Source organism: Bubalus kerabau, chromosome 17 (assembly GCF_029407905.1).
Source record: "Bubalus kerabau isolate K-KA32 ecotype Philippines breed swamp buffalo chromosome 17, PCC_UOA_SB_1v2, whole genome shotgun sequence".
NCBI classification, from domain to species: Eukaryota; Metazoa; Chordata; class Mammalia; order Artiodactyla; family Bovidae; genus Bubalus; species Bubalus kerabau.
The window spans coordinates 67,695,722-67,717,315 of NC_073640.1; the positions used below are offsets into that span (position 1 = coordinate 67,695,722).

At 54.8% G+C, this 21,594-nt stretch overlaps 1 pseudogene; it reads left to right on the forward strand.

Moving 5' to 3' along the window:
• Positions 1-4,259: 4,259 nt before the first annotated feature.
• On the forward strand, positions 4,260-20,548 carry LOC129630762 (leukocyte immunoglobulin-like receptor subfamily A member 6; annotated as a pseudogene).
• The last annotated feature ends 1,046 nt before the right edge of the window (positions 20,549-21,594 follow it).

The window sequence follows — 21,594 nt, forward strand, 5'->3', positions numbered from 1 at the left end:
AGCATCAGGGACTTTTCCAGTGAGTCAGCTGTTTGCATCAGGTGGTCAAAGTATTGGAGCTTCAGCATCAGTGAGAATTCTGATACAATCCCAGGACGTCTTCCTCCAGATCCTGCCTCTTAGCTAAACTGCTCGCCTCCTATGAGAAACAGAATATAATAGTCTCTGACCATCTGCTTCCCATTAAGCAGACACCATTGTTACTGCCATTTCACAGAAAAGCAAAGTGAGCCTCAGGGAGGCATAACGATGTTCCCAAGGACACAGAGTGAGCGAGAGGCAGATCTAAGTTTTGAAACCTGCTTTGGTGTGAGCCCAGTCTGTTATCTTTGGGCCATACCTAGATACCTGGTATGCTGACCCTGGTCTGGTAGAAGACAGTTCTGAGGGGGTAGAGGAAAACGAACATCATATGACCCCCTGGCTGCTCCAGCGCGGCGCCAGCACCACGAGCTTCAGCATTGTACTCCTCATCGGGGTGCATGGATCATGAACGGAATTTGAGTCACTGTCAACTACTACGACCCTCCTGGTGTTTGTCCAGTTTACCCGCATGCTCTGGTTGGATGTTTTGTTTAACTCCTGCGTGGAGACCACACAAGAGGACCATGGATGGGGCTCAGCTGATGAAAATTGGCCCACCGAGACAGCAGGAAATGGTGGAGGCTGCCTTGCCTTCATAGACTCTGACCGTGGTGCTGAAACCAGACTCAACCGTCGAATCCCGGTCAGCACCGCGGGCAGCAGCCGCAGAGCCTGCCTCCCTGGGGTTGGGTCCTGGCGGGTCAGGGAGGGTGTCCAGATACAGTTAGGGATGTATGGGGGCCACCCAGAGGAGGCGCCAGAACTGTTCAGGAGGGAGGGGAGCTCAAAAACGCAGGACATGAGGATCAGACTGACCACATAGTACTGCCATCAGAAGACAACTCGGACTCCCTGCTGTTCCCGTGGATAAGAATCCTCCTGCCAATGCAGGGGACATGGGCTCGGTCCCTGGCCCCGGGGGACATTCTACATGCCCCGGAGCAAATAAAGCCTGTACGCTGAGCCCTCGCGCCCTAGAGCTTGTGCTCCACAAGAGAAGCCGCTGCAGTGAGAAGCCCACGCAATGCAATGAAGAGCAGCCCCCACCTCCACGCCTGGCTCAGCTCCCTGAGTCTGGTCTCACCTGTATATCATGGGGCCTGGACGCTGAGCCCCAGCATCGGTGGTGGGGGGGCGCACAGATCCGACCCTGCTGGGCTGCTGGGAATGGGCTTCCGGAGATGGGGGAGACAGACCTTCAGTGGAACCTGTGTCTTGTCCCCCAGACAAGGGTCAGAATGTGTGGCTCCTCCAGGCCGAGTGCCCCCCCTCCGTGGTGAGGTCCACCCTTCACCGGGCAAGTCACAAGGACCAGGGCTGGATGGTGCTTCAGGGCACCTTTGGGGGGAGGCCGTGCCTGTCCTGTGTGTGGTCAGCCCCCAGGGTGTCCTGGAGTCGGGGTCCATCCAGCACACTCTGATCCCCCACCCCCAGAGGAGGTCACCACCAAAGGAGGTCACCATGAAAAGTCTGGGCAGTGATGCGGGGCACAGCTCCGGGAGCTGCAGAGGGTGTGACCCAAGCACGATGGAGCAGGGGGCTCCACCTTGTCTGGCCCCGGCCCCCTTTTCTCAGGAATTTCGGGGTGTTGTCCGGGGTTGAGTGAAGGCCGTGCGTGGCCCGTGGTCAGATGCTCAGGATGGAGAGGCGCCAGGCTGAGTAGAACAGACCCTGGGCAGCCCCCACACAGCACCAGTCCTTCTCCTGTCCCCCCACCATCACAGGAGCCCCTGGAGGCGTCAGCTCCCCCACCACTCAGTGCTGCTCCTCGGCTGGTGAGTAGCTGATCCTCACCTGGAGGGGTGTCTGGGAGGCGGCCTGTGCTGGAATGGGGGCACAGCCCTCTCCCGGGCTTGGCTCAGGGACTGTGAGAGCGCAGCACGGGGCTGGCAGGCGCAGGGCACCGGGGTGTCTCTGACACTCATAAGGATCCTGGGAACAGCACCCACCTGGCTAGATGACCCTGCACCAGGCGCCTGATGGCAGTAATGCCAGGACAGCCCATCGTGGGCGGCACTTCCCAGACCTTCTCAGAGCCTCCGTCCCTTTTCCTATGCAGAAAGGAGCTTACAGGTTCTTGTCCAAAAGGGCAAGGATTGGAAGGGAGGAACCAGCCCAGGGCCACCAGACTGGACCCCAGACTCGGGGGTTTGGCCGCAGCTCTGCACCGCCCCCTTGAGGTCAGGGTCACTGCGGGCCCGGCTCCGCGCTGAGAAAGGGACGAGGCCGCTGGCACACTAGGAGAGGGAAGGGACCGCTGATGGTTATGCCTGGGCAGCCTAGAAGGGAAGTCACTCTTGCAAAAGCCTAAAGCAGACGTTGAATGGGTTTCCCTGTGGAATCATTCCTTTCTGGAAAGTCATCGAGTCAATTCTGCTGCAGGCAAGAACTAGAGTCCTGAGACCCGCCATCAACTTCTGGGAGTTTCAGTATCCATGTGGTCCCTCCCACAGTCAACCAGCTCCTTGGAGAGAAGGTGTAGCACCTGTTTCCAGAGACCCAGCTTTGGTGCTTGGCTGTTTCCAGAGACCCAGTTATGTTCTTACAGTTGCTCAGCTGATTTCAGACATGTTCTGTGAATCCTCCACTACCCCCAGAGATGCGTTTTCACTGTCTTCTCAGCTGACTCTGCAAACCTTCCTAGAGTGCGGGTGGTGATCTTGAATCTGGGCTGCACTCATGTAGCTGATAGCTGATACCCAGTTTTCTGGATCACACTTCACCTTGTTCATCAGTCAATGTTCTCACAGGTTCAAAAGCATCAGCCCCGCATGTGGCGCTGGGTACACAGGTTCTAGGTCCCAGTCTCTGCTCCACCGTCCCCCAAAACTCAGTGAGGGAAACAAGACAAAAACAAGACAATCAGTGTTTTCTGACCCAAGAGTGTGTCTGAGGGGACTTGTGTCTGGGTGAAGGCTCAGAGCTGCCCCACCTGCATACAGCTCCCATCCCTTCACAAGCACACAGCCATGCATGCACAAATGCACTCATATGTACCCAAACACACCTGCACAGTGTAAAGTGTATACATGCCTACATACCCCCTGAATGCACGTATACACACAGAGACATATATGCACACACTGTACACACACATACACTCATGCAGACACCCACATGCGTGGGCACGGTGGGCTGGCCAAGGGAGTTGGTGAGGCCATGACTGCACAGGGAGGGCCCCTCAGGCTTTAGGTCCACCCCGAGGAACCGGCAGGCTCCCATCTCCCACCCCACCCCAGTTCATTCCCACTGGACGCCATGCATTCCCCAAACACAAGAGGACCCAGCAGCTGTAGGACACTGTCCTTGACCTGACCTTCACCCCTCACCGGGCTAATGCCTGTCAGGTTTGGGATTGGAGGCCATTCATCCCAACAAGCATACAACTGCTGCTGTAACAAATTACCACTCACATGGCAGCACCAAACAACGCAGCTTATTTCCCTACAGTTCAGGAAGTCAGAAGTCTGAGATCAGTTACATGAGGCTGAAATCCGGGGTGGGCAGGGCTGTGTTCCTTCTGGAGGCTCCACAGCAGGCTCCATTCCTTTACCTTTTGCAGCGTCTGGGGGCCATCCGCACTCCTTGGCTCATGGCCCCTTCCTCCATCTTCGGATCCTCCGACTAGGACTCCTGCTTCTGTGGTCACGTCTCATTTCACTCTCTGACCCGCCTGCTTCTCTTGTAAGGACTCTGGTGATTACATTGAGTCTACCTAGAATATCCAAGCTCATTTCCCCTTCTCAAGAGCCTTAACTCAGTCACCCTTGCAAAGACCCCTTTTGCACCTAAGGTAACATAGCAGCTGGTTCCTGTCTACCTGAGTGGGTGTCCATCCGCAGCACCACCTCCATTTGTGGGCTCCTCTGGGCTTGAATGCCTCACTCTAAATTCTACACGTCTCCTTGCAGGGATGTTTCCTTCTGTTTCCACTAGCTTGTGAAATAATGAATTCTTGAGAGTCTATTTCCTGTGTCCTAGAACCTCTGTGTAAGAGGAGGTCCGGTAGGAAGCAGTGGAGACTAGAAACACCCCCACCGTGTGACCCCAGGTGCCCATAGGGACAGGTAGCCCCTGTGTGACAGGACTATGGCTGCCCACAGCACCGTGGCCTCCCTTCCTGGGCGCCCAGCGAGATGGTCTCCCAGCCTCCTTGCAGTTACGTGTGTCCTGGGATGACGTTCACAGTGAGCAGGATGCACGGAGCTGCTTCCAGGCCTGGCCCCAAACCCTCCCTCACAAGATCCTCACTGTTGGTCATTCTGCTGGTGGATGCAGATGCCCTGGGCGACCTTGGCAGCACACTGAGAGTGGTGCCTGGCTGCCAGGATGACAGTGGAGTAGAGCTCCCTGTACCTCTTGTATTAGTCCTGTTTCAGGTTTCTGTAAAGTTGATGCTTTAACATGTGTGATACATGTACAGTAAAAATGAATTGAAAATGGAGTTGGGAAGCTCCGAGGCAGAGCTCTTTCACCATTGCTCTCTGCTGCAGCTTACCTTACATTGCTGGGTAGAAGGATGGTTACTTTACAATCCAGCAGAAAAATGATGATTTTTTTCTTCTTGTCCAGCAACAGCCACCAATGAGAAGCAGTCACAGTACAGCCAATGAAAAATAGGCCAGCCCAGTCTATGAGAAGCAGTTCAGCCAATGGGAAACAGCCACAGCCCAGCCAATGAGAAACAGGGAATTTCAGCCTGTGAGACACAGCGACAGTCCAGCCAATGAAAAACATGGAATTTCAGACTATGAGACACAGAGACTGTCCAGCCAATGAGACACAGCCACAGTCCAGCCAATGAGAAACAGCCACAGCCTAGCCAATGAGAAACAGGGAATTTCAGCCTATGAGATACAGTGACTGTCCAGCCAATGAGACACAGCCACAGTCCAGCCAATGAGAAACAGCCACAGATGAGCTAATAAGAAACAGCCATCGCAGCCCAGCCAATGAAAAAGAGGGAAATTCCAGCCAATGAGACATGGTGAATGTCCCACCATTGAGAAACATCCACAGTTCAGTTCAGTTGCTCAGTGTAGCCCACTCTTTGTGACCCCATGGACCGCAGCACACCAGGCCTCCCTGTCCATCACCAACTCTAACAGCTTGCTCAAAACTCATGTCCATCCAGTCGGTAATGCCATCCAACCATCTCATCCTCTGTTGTCACCTTCTCCCGCCTTCAATCTTTCCCAGCAACAGGGTCTTTTCAAATGAGGCAGTTCTTCGCAGCAGTTGGCCAAAGTATTGGAGTTTCAGCTTTAGCATCAGTCCTTTCAATGAACATTCAGGACTGATTTCCTTTAGGATGGACTGGTTGGATCTCTTTGCAGTCCAGGGGACTCTCAAGAGTCTTCTCCAACACCACAGTGCAAAAGCATAAATTCTTCAGCACTCAGCTTTCTTTATAGTCTCACATTTATACATGACTACTGGAAAAACCATAGTTTTGACTAGACAGACCTTTGTTAGCAAAATAATGTCTCTGCTTTTGATATGCTGTCTAACTTAGTCATAACTTTTCTTCCAAGGAGCAAGTGTCTTTTAATTTCATGGCTGCAGTCACCATCTACAGTGATTTTGGAGCCCCCAAAATAAAGTCTCTCACTGTTTCCATTGTTTCCCCATCTATTTGCCATGATGTGATGGGACCAGATGCCATGATCTTGGTTTTTTGAATGTTGTTTTAAGCCATTTTTTTTCACTCTCTACTTGCACCAAGAGGCTCTTTAGTTCTTCGCTTTCTGCCATAAGGGTGGTGTCGTCTGCATATCTGAGGTTATTGATATTTCTCCCAGCAATCTTGATTCCAGCTTGTGCTTCATCTGCATATAAGTTAAATAAGCAGGGTCACAATATACAGACTTGAAGGACTCCTTTCCCAATTTAGAAACAGCCACAGCCCAGGCAATAAGAAACAGTGAAAATTCAGCTAATAAGAAATAGCCACAGATGAGCCAATCAGAAGCAGCAAAATTTTAGCCAATGAGAAACAGCCACAGTCCAGCCAATGAGATACAGCCACAGACCAGCCAGTGAGAAAGCCACAGATTAGCCAATCAGAAACAGCAAAATTTTAGCCAGTGAGAAACAGCCACAGTCCAGCCAATGAAATATAGCCACAGATGAGCAGATCAGAAACAGCAAAATTTTAGCCAGTGAGAAACAGCCACAGTCCAGCCAATGAGATACATCCACAGACCAGCCAGTCAGAAACAGCCACAGCTGAGCCAATCAGAAACACTGAAATTTTAACCAATCAGCAACAGCCACAGTCCAGCCATTCCAGCCAATGAGAAATCATCCCACCTGCACAGCTTGCTTTTCTCTAACAGATTTGCATTTAAAGCACATCCCTTCAAGCATCCTCATTTTTCTGTATAAAGGAACATTCCTCTCCATTGCTCTCTGGACTTGACGCTGGTTTGCCACAGTTTGAATGTCCTGAATTGCAATTCCTCGGCCGTTCCTAAATAAACTCATTTTGCCTGAAAAATAACTGGACCTTTAATTTTAGGGTTCAAACTGGACACACCTTTTTCTGGATGAGCCAATAATATGTCTGAGTCACTTGCTCTGGCCTCCTGCCTCCCTCTTCCTCCCCCGCCCCCTACCCCCTACCCGCTTCTTAGCAGGAATCCTCTTCCTGGTGCTCTTATCAAACTGTTGTTGTTTAGTTGCAAAGTAGTGTTAGACTCTTTTGCAGCTCCATGGGCTGTAGCCCGCCAGGTTCCTTTGTCCATGGGATTTCCCCGGCAGAAATACTGGAGTGACTTGACATTGTCTTCTCCAGGGGACCTTGCCAGCCCAAGAATTGAACCCGAGTCTCCTGCATTGGCAGAGAGATTCTTTACCACCAAGCCAAGCAATTATCCAACACAAACCAGTCGATCCAGAGTCTACACCCCCATCACCTCTTTTACGGGTCTCCACAGTCTCGGCCACTATCCACCTGCCCTTGACACTCCGGGGCCAGGTACAGGCCAACAAGGGACACCTTCTCCACCCCACAACCCGCTGAAATCATTAAACCAGCCAATCCCAAGCTGCTTACCTTTTTTTGTCCATTCTTTCTTGTGGCAACCACAATAAAGGCTCTTGCCCACATTCCCCTCTCACTCCATCTCCTTTCTGTCTCTGGAGCTTTGTCTTGTGACCTTGGTGGGTGGCATCCATGCCCCCTCCTCCTGGGAACTGTGAGTTGCAAAATACCTTTTCAACAGCCAGGCGTCTCCTGATGGCTCCCTCACTATCCTTCACATTTTAAAAATACACAGCATTTTAAATCACCACCGTGCTGAGCTGGAATCAGCTTCACCTGTTTACTGAGGGAGGAACTAACTCCTATCAAGAGGCCTTAGACTTTGGGGGTCTATTGGCTGTAATAATTACACAGCTGAAACACACATTCCCACCGTGAGAATGGGTAAGGGGTGACCTGGCCTTGGGTGTGCAGAAAGCAGACCCCCGTCTCTGCCTGAGTCAGAGCTTCGTCTTCCGTTCCCTGTGCACGATGTCAGTCCGCCCAGCGCTCTCTGAATTCCACACCAGGGAGACCTCATACCTTTCTCCCTGACCCCTAGCCCCACCCACACCCACACCACCATCACAGACAGCTGGATGGACCTCACTTCCGTGTTACAGGACCAGATCCCCTCCTTCCTCTCCAGGGTCTCTGTATTCTTTCTTAATGACAATTGTCTTCTTGACATTGTCTTCTCCAGGGGACCTTGCCAGCCCAAGAATTGAACCCGAGTCTCCTGCATTGGCAGAGAGATTCTTTACCACCAAGCCAAGCAATTATCCAACACAAACCAGTCGATCCAGAGTCTACACCCCCATCACCTCTTTTACGGGTCTCCACAGTCTCGGCCACTACCCACCTGCCCTTGACACTCCAGGGCCAGGTACAGGCCAACAAGGGACACCTTCTCCATCCCACAACCCGCTGAAATCATTAAACCAGCCAATCCCAAGCTGCTTACCTTTTTCAGGTCCAGCCACAGATTCAGGCCCAGCCACAATTGCCCACTTGATTACTTCACGTCACTGCTGAAGTTACAGGGCTTCTAAATGAGGCCACTCCACGCTGTCTCAACAAAGAAACACTTGGGGTCCGCACGACCACGGCCCCGGAGTGCCGCCAAGGATGTAGGGTCACTGGGAACCTCTCGCCAGGAGAATTCCGATCCCACGCGTGGTCACTGTCCTGCTTACTGTGCAGTCAGACCTGAGGTTCCCACTCAGTGAAAATGGGAACGTTACCCCCAAATCCTGCTAGGGCACAGCAGAGTTCAGTTCCCAATTTTTGTGTCTTTTATTATTTTTAATAGAAACATAAATAATCCAGCCTACCAATGCAGGAGGCTCAAGAGACTCCCGTTGGATCCCTGGGCGGGAAAGATCCCCTGGAGGAGAGCATGGCAACCCACTCTGGTATTCTTGCCTGGAAAACTCCACAGAAAGAGGAGCTTGGAGGATATTGTCCATGGGGTTGCAGAGTCAGACATGAATGAGCAGACACAAGAAACCAGCATGCCTGTTGCAGATCTGGTATTTTTAAGTGTTCTTATACATCTGAAGCATATTTTAATAATTCATCCTAGATTCAGCCAGCTCCTACAATGGCTGTTTTAGTTCTGTGCAAACATTGGCACATTTAACCCTGGTAGGAACCCTCCATAGAATGTCCTACTCTCTTCTCCCATTTTCTGCAAGAACTGAGGGACTGAAACATTAGATAACTTGCCCAAGGTCGGCCAGCTCTGAGTGACAGGGCCACAGACCCATGTGGACACCTGACGCCCTGCCCTGACCTCAGGGCGGGCTGTATCTCGCCAGCTGGGAGGTTTCTGTCCTGGCTCAGAGGAGGGTGCCCAGCCCCCAGCTCATTATTAGTACTGATCTTTCATTTCTTATTCACACTCGCGGTTAGTTCCTGCAGAGACCTGCGTCCTAACTCGGTGGTCTTCACCTTCGTTTCCTCCGGTTTCATTCTTGTGCTCAGTTTCCCTGTTTCACTCTCTCTCTGCCTCTCTCTGTGTTCCTCTCTGTCTATGTCTTATTTTCCCACCATTACCGTATTACTCAGGACTCTCCAGGACGGACAGGTCATCACACAGTTGTATGGGGATTTCTGAGAGGAGGCCATCATGGGAACAGACTCTCGGGGTTCAGGAGGTGGAGAGTCCGCCCCAGGACCTGCTGCAGACCCAGGAGAGTGGCTGACAGTGTCAGTGTGGGTGTGTGACAGCGTCAGTGTGCGTGTGTGACAGTCAGTGTGGGTGTGAAGGCCGAGACCGGGAGGGCGGCGGTGTCAGGCCCGGCCTGGGGCTGGGGAGTCAGGAACCAGGGGCTCTGAGTCTGAGGGCTGGAGATGCTGGACGTCCCAGCGCAAGAAGAGGCAGGGAATTCACCCCCTGGCCCTTCTTGGTCTGTGGGGGCCCCAGGGAATGGGGTGGAGCTGCCCAAATTGTGAGGGTGGACCCCTTCTCTCAGCAACTAAACCCAGCTCATGTCTTCCAGAGTCTCCTTCGCAGACATGCCTAACACAGTCCAGTACTCTTGCCTGGAAAACCCCATGGACGGAGGAGATTGGTAGGCTGCAGTCCATGGGGTTGCTACGAGTTGCACACGACTGAGAGACTTCACTTCAAGGCTCCTTAGCCCAGGCAGGTTGACACATAAATTAACGATCACAGTTAGAATGGTGCATTTCCCCTAAAACCTGGCCTGACCCTGACCCCAGGCAGACAGGCGGACAGATGGGTGCTTAGCAGAGGGAAGTGTGGAGGGCTGGCATTCCTGGAGATGTTCCTGAATATTCTATGCTTATGGATTGGAAAATTAATATTGTTGAAATGACTATATTACCCAAGGCAATCTGCAGATTCAATGCAATCCCTATTGAAATACCAACGGGATTTTTCACAAATGAGATGAACAATTCTAACATTTCTATGGAAACACAAAAGACCCCTAATGGCAAAAAAAAAAAAAAAATCCCAATAACAGAAAGAAGAATAATGCTGGCGGGATTATACACTCTGATTTCAAACTATACTACAAAGCTACAGTGATTGGATCAGTGTGGTAGTGGCACAAAAAGGTGCCTCAGCACAAATCACTGTGGGGGACAAAAATGTGCACTTTTGGGGAATGTAAACCGGGGCGGCCACTGCAGGAAACAGCACGGAGGTTCCGCAAAATATTAAAAATAGAGCTGCCACGTGATCCAGTCAAGGCCCATTCTGGTATTTACCCAAAGAAAACAAAAACACCAATTCACAAGGTTATAGGCATGGCGATGCTCGATGCATCATTATTTCCAACAGTCAGGATATGAAACAGCTAACTGAGCACTCAGCAGACGAATGGACACAGGAGATGTGGTGTGCGTCTGAGTCTCTTGCACTCGTTTTCTACCTATATAGTCCTTGTTTTCTATGACCGGCATTTCTCTGGTGGCTCGGCTGGTAGAGAACCAGCCGGGAATGTGGGAGACCTGGTTTGATCCCAGGATTGGGAAGATTCCCTGGAGAAGGGAACAGCTACCCACTTCAGCATTCTGGCCTGGAGAATTCCATGGACTGTATAGTCCATGGGGTCGCAGTCGCACATGACTGAGTGACTAAGCACAAACTCCTGTCAACTTCATGTTATTCCATCAGGAGGAGCACAGACAGGTTCTCTCACCTTTTCTATGACCGAGTAATAATCTTTGATACGTGTGTGTGTGTGTGTGTGTATCTTGGCATTTGTAACAACATTTGTGGACCTAGAGGGCATTATGCTAAGTGAAATAAGTCAGATAGAGAAAAACAAATTACTGTATGATCTCATATATGGAATCTAGAATACAAAACAAAGAAAACAGTCTGAGAGAGACTCATAGAAACAGAGCGAATGGGTGGTTGCAGGAAGGAAGGGGGACTGGAGGGGCAAACCAATGAAGGGGACAAACGTCCAGTTATAAATAAGTCACAAGCATGTAACTACAGCCTGAGGAATATGGTCAGTAACATTGTAATAAATCTGTGTGGGAATGGATGGTTAACCAGACTTACTGTGGTCATCATTTCAGAACATATGCAAATGTAGAATCCTTATGAGGTGGACCTGAAACTAACATAACATTGCACATCAGATATATTTCAATAAGATAAGAGAAATGAGGAGACTTCCTGGTGGTCCAGTGGTTACAGCTCTGTGCTCCCACTTCCAAGGGGAGAGCTTTGGCTCTCTGGTTGGGGAACTAAGATCCCCACATGCCGTGTGGCCAAAAAAAAGCGAACCTCCACTAGAATAGGAATATTCACAGTAAACACATCTGACAAAAAAAGTCACATGCCTAATAAGAATGAGAAAGCATCCCGTTATTTAGTAAAAATAATAATAATAATAATAATAAAGTTAGTTAGCCCCAATTTTTAAATGAGAAAATGATTCAAATAGACATTTCACAAAAATAAAATTAATATCCAAATGGCCAAGGACAGATGGAAAATTTCGCAAGTTTATCAGTTACCAGAGACATGTTAAGTAAAACCACAAAGGTACCACCACCCCTCATAGGGGGGCAAAAATAAGAAAGTGGGAAAGCGGAGGGGCGGGTAAGGATGTGGGGCAACCAGAATGCTCAGACTGAACTGATGCCATCACTTCGAAACATATTCATAAGTACCTACTAGAACTGAATAAACGCACAGCACAACACATGGCAATTACACCCCGAGGTTTATTCCAACAGAAACGCACATCACTGGACATGAATTAAGACATACAAAGCAACACTTTCCATCCTAACGTAAACTGGAAGCTAAGCAAATGCCTCTTTACACTGGGGGGATGTACGCATGGTGGTGATTCACACAGGAAAATACTCCACAGCACCCAGAGTGTTAGACAAATCTTAAAATATTCGGTTGAGCAGAGGAAGCCACACACACACACACGCACACACACAAAGAGGCTGCAGAGAATATTCACCCTGAGATAAAGAACCAAAACACGCAATTTTAACCCATGCTGTTAGAAGTCAGCAAAGTCATTACCTTTGGAGATAAGTTACTGGAAAACGTGAGTGCTCAATTTGTGAAAACTCACCAAACTGTGCATTCAACATGTGCAATTGTTTGTGTATTATACTTCAATAAAAGTCCACACACACACACACACACACACACAGAAACACATCAGTGAAAAACTGCTGAAAAACCCAAAGACAAAACCTTAAAAGCAGGGAAAGACATATAATTTTCAAAGGAGCAACAAGAGGAGGTACAGTTTATCTGAACAGAAGTGATTAATGCCATATTTAATGTGCTGAAAAAACTAACTGCCAACCTAGAACTCAAGGAAACATCCATCCTTCAAAACTGGAAGTGAAATAAAGACATTTCGGTGGGCAGCGAGAAACCGTATCCATCACCAACAGAATGCCAGGTTTTCTCAGCCCAGACCACATCCTCTCCACTCCCTCTTCCCTAGTCCAGGGTTGAAACACAGCCCCTCAGATAGAACTAGGTTTCTGTTAATAGGAAGACTGAGCACCGGTGCTGTGTAGACCACCATCACCGTCTGGTGGAGTTCCTCCCGGGAGAAGCAGCTGTTCCCTGGCCTCAGGGACAGAGGACAAGGGATTCCACGACGGGGCTCCTGTCCTGCAGGCTCCGTGTGCACACATGCCTCCCACCCCCAAGACCTGTTCTCATTTCAGCTCCCAGCTGAAGGCCCCACTGGGTCCCAAGCCCAGGGCCAGGTCCCAAGGTCTGTCTCCCCATCACTCAACTCTGGGATTTTGTGTGTGCTCACCGGCCAGCCCTTCCTCCCCCGGTTCCAGCACCGCCTGGGGAAAGGGGCAGAGAACCCATGTGATAAGATGTTTTTAATGCACTTAACACCTCCTGGGAATGTAATATATATTGCAATATTAAACACTCAGAGGAGGGTTTCAGAGTTTTCCATTTTCAATACGAGGAACCGTTGGCATAAAGTGATGCAACTTTTGCCCAAGAACTGAGTCGGGACTGACAGTCAAGTCGGTGTGCTGCACAAAGTGTGTTCTGCTCACGGGTGGAGAATGGGGCTCCCCCCTCAGGGTGCACCCGGAGAGGAGTTGAGCCTCATGGGAGCTCAGAGGGAGGAACAGCTGGGAGCCGCCCCCAGGTCCCCTTGGGGGGAAGTGTGACTGGCGGAGAGGGCGCTCTTCCCCTTTGTGTGAGGCTGCTGGTTGGAAACCGCCCCATAAAGGCCCGGGGCACATCCCCTTCTCCCGTGAGGGCTCCATCCCTCAGCACCGACTCCAGGGCGCATCGGGACAGGGCTGAGCCATGGCGCCTGGGCCCTCCACCCTCCTGGGCCTGGGTGAGCCTGGGGGTGTCCGGACGGATTCCAGGGGCAGAGGGGCTGCACTCAGCCCTGACTCCAGCCCAGGAGACGCCGGAATCCTGGGGGGCAACGTGGTTCCCCCTCCATCCCCGGGGCTGCGCCCTCCGCTTTGGCTCAGACCCAAGTGACGGGAAAGGTTTGGTCCTGGACACGGACTGGGTGTGGGGTGAGCGCAGACTGAGCCGGGCTGGCCTGGAGGAGAGGGTCGGGTTGTCTGAGATTACTTCAGAGTGAGGAGAGGGCTTGCACTCAGACGTAATGTTGTGGGGGGCGGTGTTGGGAAATGATGGAAAGACACCTGGCCACCCCACGGCTCATCGAGGGATCCGGGACTGCAGCCCGTGAGGAAACCGCGAGGCGGGCATCTTCTCACTAGAGCTTCTCTTCCAGCGCTCTGTCTGGCCCAGATGGCCCGCACCCAGCAGGGTGAGTCTCCCCCAAACCCCCGCCTCCCCAAGACGGACCTCGATGAGAGCGGAGCCGACCCGGGGGCCTAGGGGCCCCGGCTTATACCCCGAGCTGCTAACAGCCCCAGGGCGGGACCCTGGCCCGGGTCTCCCTTGTCCCTCCTCTGCCCTCGATGGCCCCGCAGGGACGACCCGACCCTCAGGACCGGGCTGAGCCCGCCAGCTCGCGCCCCCCACCCCCCCCCCCCCCCGCCCCAGCCCCGCAGCCCCGTGCAAACAGCGCTCGCTGAGGACCAGCCTCCCCTGCCCACCCCCCCACCCCCGCCCCGCCGTGAGGATGGCCGCTCACTGGTTTTTCTTTCCCTTTCTGAATCTCGCCGCCCAACCCGGCCCTCCCCACGGTGACTTCTCCGCCCTGCCCCTCAGCCCGGGGACCGTCCTCCACGTGTGCTCTTAGCTCAGGAACCCCCTCCCTCCACCCCCGGGGGGGCAGCTCGGCCTGGGCAGGCGCCGGGGTGTTTCCCGTATTTGTGGAGCCAGAGGCACATGGAGGCCTCAGTAAACGGATGGACAGATGGATGGGAACTAGATGTGGTGGAAAGAAAGAGGGAGGGGTGGGTGAATGAGTGAGTGAGGAGCGCACTCTGCCGGCCCCTGCCTGTAGGGACTTCCCTAACTGAGGCCAACTTCCTGCTTCAGGGCTGCAAGTCCTCCCAGATCCCCCAAACCCCCACCGCGCCCCTGCCTAGTTGAGACACGTGGGGTTTCCAGAAGCCTCAGTGACAAGGACATGGAAATACACTGGGATGGAGGAAGAGAATACTGAGAAAACCCAGGGATGGTCCCTGCAGGCTCACCCTGGACACAGTGACCCTCACCCGCCAGGGAATGTGGGACCAGACCTGTACTCCAACTCCTCCACAAACACACACACACTCATGCATATACACACACACACATATACACACATACCTGCCCACATACACACACACCCACACACATACACACACATATATACCTGCACACACACACATACACCCCACACACACCCGCATACGCACACACATATATACACCCCCCCACACACACACTTGCACATACACCTACCCCCCAACACAATCTTTCCAAGCACAGGCAGTGGCCCGTCCCTTCAGACCCAGCGCAGGTCACTCCCACCCACTCAGAGCCCTGCTTTGCTCGTCCCAGGAATGAGCCGGGCATCCCCCGCTGTGTCCCCCTGCCCCTGTCTCTGGAGTGGCCGTGGGCAGGGAGGGAGCCGCCCCCAGCTGCTCTGTCACCTCCCATGTCATCCTAAGCAAGATGTGACCAAGTCTCAGGGTCCTTATGTCAGTGGGGAGACTAACCGCAGTGGCGGGAAGTCACCTGCCCCTGGGACGGGCAGGGGGTGGGGCTGTCCACTGCGGGGGTGACGGGAGCATTCCCAAACTGGATGCGGGTGAGGGCTGTGCAACTTTGCAAGCTTCCAACAAGTAAAAGAAGCGAGAGAGTGAATTGCATTGTGTGCTGATCACTGCTGCTACGGCTGCTAAGTCGCTTCAGGCATGTCCGACTCTGTGTGACCCCATAGATCACAGCCCACCAGGCTCCCCCGTCCCTGGGACTTTCCAGGCAAGAGTACTTGAGTGGGGTGCCATTGCCTTCTCTGGATTCTCCACTAAAATGCGAAAATTATGCTGTGTGGTGATTCCACTAAGATGAGAGCCAGGGCCTGGGGGGGACGCCTGGTGAGCCCGCCTCTGATTTCCTTCCAGGGACCTTCCGCAAACCCACCATCTGGGCTGAGCCGGGCTCTGTGGTTCCCTTGGGGACCCCCGTGACCATCTGGTGTCAGGGGACCCTGGAGGCACAGGTGTTCCATCTGGATAAAGAGGGAACCTCAGTCCCCTGGGACAGACAGAAACCCCCGGGGCCTGGGGACAAGGCCCAGCTGACCATCCCACAGAGGACCGAGCAGCACGCAGGGAGCTCTCAGTGCTACTTCAGAACCCCCACTGGCTGGTCAGAGCCCAGTGACCGCCTGGAGCTGGTGGTGACAGGTGAGGGACTCTCGGGGGCCTCGGGCTCTGCACTCGGGAGGGGTCTGCTCTCAGGGCGTGTCCCTCTCACAGCCCAGCCCTGGGTGGGGGAGATGGGAGCCCCACGGATTCAGCTGCCTCCTTCTCTCCTAGGATCCTACAGCAAACCCAGCTTCTTTGCCCTGCCGAGCCCTGTGGTGACCTCGGGAAGGAACGTGATCCTCCAGTGTCGCTCCCTTCGGGGATTGAACAGATTCTTTCTGACCAAGGAAGAAGATGAGTCCTCTTGGACCGTGGATGGAGAGCAACACCCTGACGGGCAGATACAGGCCCTGTTCCCCGTGGGCCCCGTGACCCCCGGGCACAGGTGGACGTTCAGATGCTACGGCTTTTACAGGGACACCCCCAGGGTGTGGTCGGCCCCCAGCAACCCCCTGGAGCTCCTGGTCCCAGGTGAGGAATCCCGTCCTGACCCCATACATTTGTGCAGACAATGTACTGGGGTCTCTGCTCCCAGGGGATCCCCTGTGAGAGGGTGGGGAGAGGAGCATGGGGCTCACAGGACAGACACACAGACTGAGACACGGCGAGGCCTGGGGCCGGGCTGGGAGAGGGGTATCCATGGGGGAAGCGGTCCCTACAACCCAGCGCGTGTCTCTCCCCAGGGCTGTCTGGGAAGCCCTCCCTCCTGACCCCGTAGGGCCCTGTCCTCACCTCTGGACAGAACCTGACCCTCCAGTGTCGCTCTGACGTTGGCTACACCAGATTCGCTCTGTCCAAGGTGGGGGGACAGGACCTCCCTCAGCGCCCTGCCTGGAGGCCCCAGGTGGGGCTCGCTCAGGCCGACTTCCTCCTGGGCCCGGTGGGCACCGTCCATGGGCGTGGGTACAGATGCTACGGTGGACACGGCCTCTCCTCCGAGTGGTCGGCGCCCAGTGAGCCCCTGGAGCTGCTGGTGGCAGGAGAGGAGCCAGCGGGTCAGTCGGGGACCAGACTCTGCACAGGCCCCACCGGGGAGCCCCAGGGGTGATGCTGGGACCAGGGGGAGGGGTCCCAGGGAGGTACAGAGACGGGGTGGTAGGAGGGGAGAGACTCGGAAAAACAGAGACAGCGCCGAGGGGCCAGAGAGGCCCACGGAGTCTCGCTCAGAACCAGGCCCGGCGCCGGCACCCCCTTCCTCTCTGCAGGACGGCTCAGAGACAGACCCTCCCTCTCGGTGCAGCCAGGCCCCTCGGTGGCCCCGGGGGAGAATGTGACCCTGCTGTGTCAGTCAGGAGACAGGACGGACACCTTCCTTCTGTCCAAGGAGGGGGCAGCCCATAGTCCTCTGCGTCTGCGCTCCCAGGACCAAGACGGGCGGTACCAGGCCGAGTTCTCCTTGAGCCCTGTGACCTCAGCCCACGGGGGCACCTACAGGTGCTACCGCTCACTCAGCACAGACCCCTACCTGCTGTCACAGCCCAGTGAGCCCCTGGCGCTCGTGGTCTCAGGTGAGGCTCAGTGGTCAGCTCTGAAGGAGCCCCTCCTTTCTAGGGTGGGAGTTGGGGGGCTCCACAGAGTCAAGGAGGGTCACACAGACGGGGACCCAAGCTTCAGAGGGACGGAGGGAAATGCTCCCCCCACGCCCTTTCCCACATCCTGTCACCGGACTTCTCGGGGGTGGGGGAAGGAGGCAGAGAGCCAGGGGCAGCCGCGGGGCAGTTTCAGAGACGCGCTGAGCAGAGTGGGTTCCAGGTAGCTGCAGCCCCTCCGCAGCCACAGGGGTCATCCAGAATCCTCTGGGGGCCCCAGCCCCTGACAGGGGCTAAACGTAACAGCTCCTGAAACAACGGGGTCTCTGTAAAGTGAGTGGACAACTGGCCCCAGGCCTGTCCCTGGGTCCTTGGCTGACCTGATTGAACTCTGCTTCCAGTCTCAGCACACCTGGTGTCCTGGGGGCAGTGCTGGAAGTTGGGCAGAGAAGCGGGGCAATTGCAGCCTCCAGGGGCTCTGAGGCTGATGGGTGAAGGGTGGGGGTCATGGAGCAGGAGATGCTGGGGCCCAGCCTCATGGGGGGAGCAGCAGGGCTGAGGAGGGGAGAAGCCGCCCCACCCTCAACCCTTTTCTGATTCCTCAGGAGGTTCAGAGGATCAGCCCGCCCCTCAGTGGAGTCAGGAACAGCAGAGTAAGAGTGAGGCTTTGGGGGAGGTGGTGGCAGGTCCGGGGCGGAGCAGGGCTGAATATGCCGCCGGTTCAGGCGCCTCTGGAGACACTGATGTGCACTCCCTCACCGTCACCACCCCCACCCCGTGCGGGCCTCAGCTTCTTCCAGTGTAAAAGGAGAGACCCGTGCCCCAGATCTTAGATTTCCTCAGTTCTGACCTGGGTGTGACCCTGCATCGGGCGAGGAGCACAGGGAGCCCCCGAGGAGGTGACTGTGGGGGCCTGTCCCCTCCACTGCAGCATGTGGGGAGGGAGGGGAGGACCCAGAGGCCCCTCCACGAAGCCCACCCCTGCCCCCAGCCCCTCTGAGGTGGGGGAGGGGAGGGGGCAAGAGAGGACCCTCAGCTCCAGGTGAGACCATCAGACAGCCCCCTGCAGGTGAGGGGCCCCCAGAGTAGGAAGCTGGTGTCCTCCTGGGGGCCAGCTCAGGAGGAGCTGAGGGTGCCCATGGCCCTGGTTCCAGTCCCAGCTCTGCCACCTCCAGGCTGGGTCACCAGGGCCCGTGAGTGATCTCCCTCTCTGTGCCTCAGGCTCCTCGTCTGTAAAACGGGTGGGATGGGCTGGAGATGGATGCACAGACGCCAGCACAAGTCTGCACACGGCCCTGGTTCCAGTCCCGGCTCTCCCCCGTCCAGGCTGGGTCACCAGGGCCCGTGAGTGATCTCCCTCTCTGGGCCTCAGTTTCCTTGTCTGTAAACGGGTGGGATGGGCTGGATGTGGATGCACAGACCCCAGCACGACTCTGCACACAGCAGGTGCCCAGTTAAAGGGCACCCCTGGCTCACTCAGGCATCTCTGGTGCCCCAGGACTCACGTGGTTCCTGATTGTCCTTATCGGGGTCTTGGTGACCTTCGTCCTGCTGGTCCTCGTCCTCCTCTTCCTCTTCCTCCTACACCGGGGTCAGGAAAGACGCAGGAAGTCAGGTGAGTAGGGAACAGGGTGACCAGGGCCCCTGGAGGCTAGGGTCTTCAGGCTCCACTCAAAGGGAAACCTAACAGATGGGAAGATCAGCTTAGAAAACATTGTCCAGAGACTCGAAAACTCAGACAGGAAACACCCACTGTCAGCTCACATGCACTAATTTAAGCCATTTCCCTCTTTTTCAATGTCATGAACACGAAACACGCACCACGAGCCCAGGCTGCCTTCTCTCCTCCTGAATCCCATGTGGAGGGCGGGGGTCACCACATCCCCGGGGCCAAGCCTCTGTCCCTCTGAGGCTCTCGGAACCCCGCCCAGTGGTGCCCCTGCTGAGAAGGGTGGGGGACCACACAGCACCCGCCCCCGGGGTGTAGGGTGGGGGCCCCAGCCCTGAGGCTCTCAGAACCCCGCCCAGCGGTCCCCCTGCTCTGCTGCAGATGCTGCCCTGAGCGACGCACACTGAGGTGGGGCTGCAGCTGGACCATTGGGTGAGACCACAGACCTCCTGTTGCCAAACTCAGCCCAGCACACGCGCCGCTGTGCTCACACCCGAGCTCCAGCCGCGCCCACCCCACCCCTCCTTCCCAGCTCCCTGGGTCCTGCTGTGACCCCACCCTCCCCTTGCCCTGTGAGGGGCCTTGTCCTCTGGCTGACCTTCTGGTGTGGGCGTGCAGCCCCAGGTCTCATGAGGATGCATGCATCAGTGGATGGCCTACACGCCCCAGGCCCCCTCCTTCACCCCCCAGCAAAGGGCGCAGGAGAGCGGGCGCCACCCCCCAGGCTCTGCAGGTACAGCAGGCACTCACCTCGCGGTGAGAGGGGCCCCTCGTCAACAAGCTGGCGGAGTCTCAGAATGCAAGGTGCTGATGAGGAAAGTAAATCAAGAGACGGGACTGGGCACACGGGGCAGGCACACTCGGTAGGAAGGTCCTGAGGCAGGAGGGACGGCTGTGTGCCGGGCCAGATGAGCAAGAGGTCCGGGCTCAGACAGAAACCAGGGCCGCACAAAGCACCCCGAGGCTCCCGGGCATCAGGAGGCCCCTGGAGTTTCCATCAGGAGGGTGAGCTGACCTGGCCCGAGGTTTCAAACCTCTTCTTGGCACAGTGGGGAGCTGGCTGGAGGAGGGTGGCGGACCCAGGAGGCGCCTGTCCTGCCTCACTGTCTCCCTCTAGCACAACAGGCCCCCAGGAGGGGACGGGCGCCCTGTGAGCCCCTGAGATCACGAAGGCAGGAGGCGCCCCACCCGCCCCGTCCTCCCAGTTGGGGGGATTCGGGAAGGATGGACAGACGCACAGCAGATGGGTCCCTCCTCTCCGGGCCCCCAGGCGCCCCATCTCACACACCTTCCCCCCTGCAGGCTGCCACATCTGAAGCCCCCCAGGACATGGCCTATGCCCAGCTGAACCACTCGACCCTCAGAAGGGGGACAGCCGCACCCCCCAGCCCCCTGGAGGGGGAGCCCCCAGCGGACCCCAGTGAGCACGTGGCTCTCGCCATTCACTAGCCCAGGAAGGACCTGACCCCAGGCTCCAGAGATGAGATCTCAGGGACCCCAGGAGGCACAGGAGCTGCCAGCAGTGGGCACAACCTAACGACCAGCAGTCAGTACCTGGGCTCCTAACAGACCACCAGGAGCCCCTGGGACCCTTTCGGGTCAACTGGTTGTACCCTCAAAGATAACCAATATCCTGACATTCATGAAATAATGCAACAGACTTGTCTAAAATCAGTGTGTGGATGAAAAGAAAACTGGCTCCAAGCTCTACTCCCTCCTGGAAGCTGAAGGGGACAGTCTCACTGAGTTTCTTGGAATAATGGAACTTATTAAGCTGGTGGGAATCAGGCTCCCTGTTGGCTAAGGGTTCTGCCCAGCTTCCAGCAGCTGTCCCAGTCCTTGCCTTGTGGATCCTCGCTTCATCTTTGAAGCCCAAATGGAAGATGAGACTTGCTGCCTCTCTCTGAATGCATCGGCTGCTCCCCTCTCCCACTGCTGAGGACGTGGGTAACTCTTTGGACCCCTCTAGCTAATTTAGGATCATGCCCCCTTCTCCTCTCAGTCGCAGCTGCATGATCCTTCTTGCCATGTGAGGTAACATGCCCCAGGCTTGGGGGATAGGAAAGTAGGTATCTTTTGGGGGGGTCTTTATTCTGCCCATCACACATTGTAAGTGCACGCACCATTCAATGGTTACTAGTAAACGTATACAGTTGTGCAACCACACAAACCAGTCGCAGAACACATTTCTCCGTCCCTCAAACTTTGCTTGCCTGTCTGCAGGTGTGCTCTGATCTCGGCCGTAGGTGGCCACTGATTTGCTTTTTGTGTTTATAAATTTGCTTTTTAGGATATTTCATATAAATAAGATTAAAAATATTTAGTCTTTTCATCCAGGCTGTTTTCCTAAATTTAGCATAATTTCTTTTGAATTTTTTTCCGTGTTTAGCATTGACCTATAGCTTCTTTTTTTCCTGTTGACTATATTCCAGGGATTGTATGTACTGTGTGTTCTGTTCATTCATTTACCAATTAATAAACACTTGAATTGCATC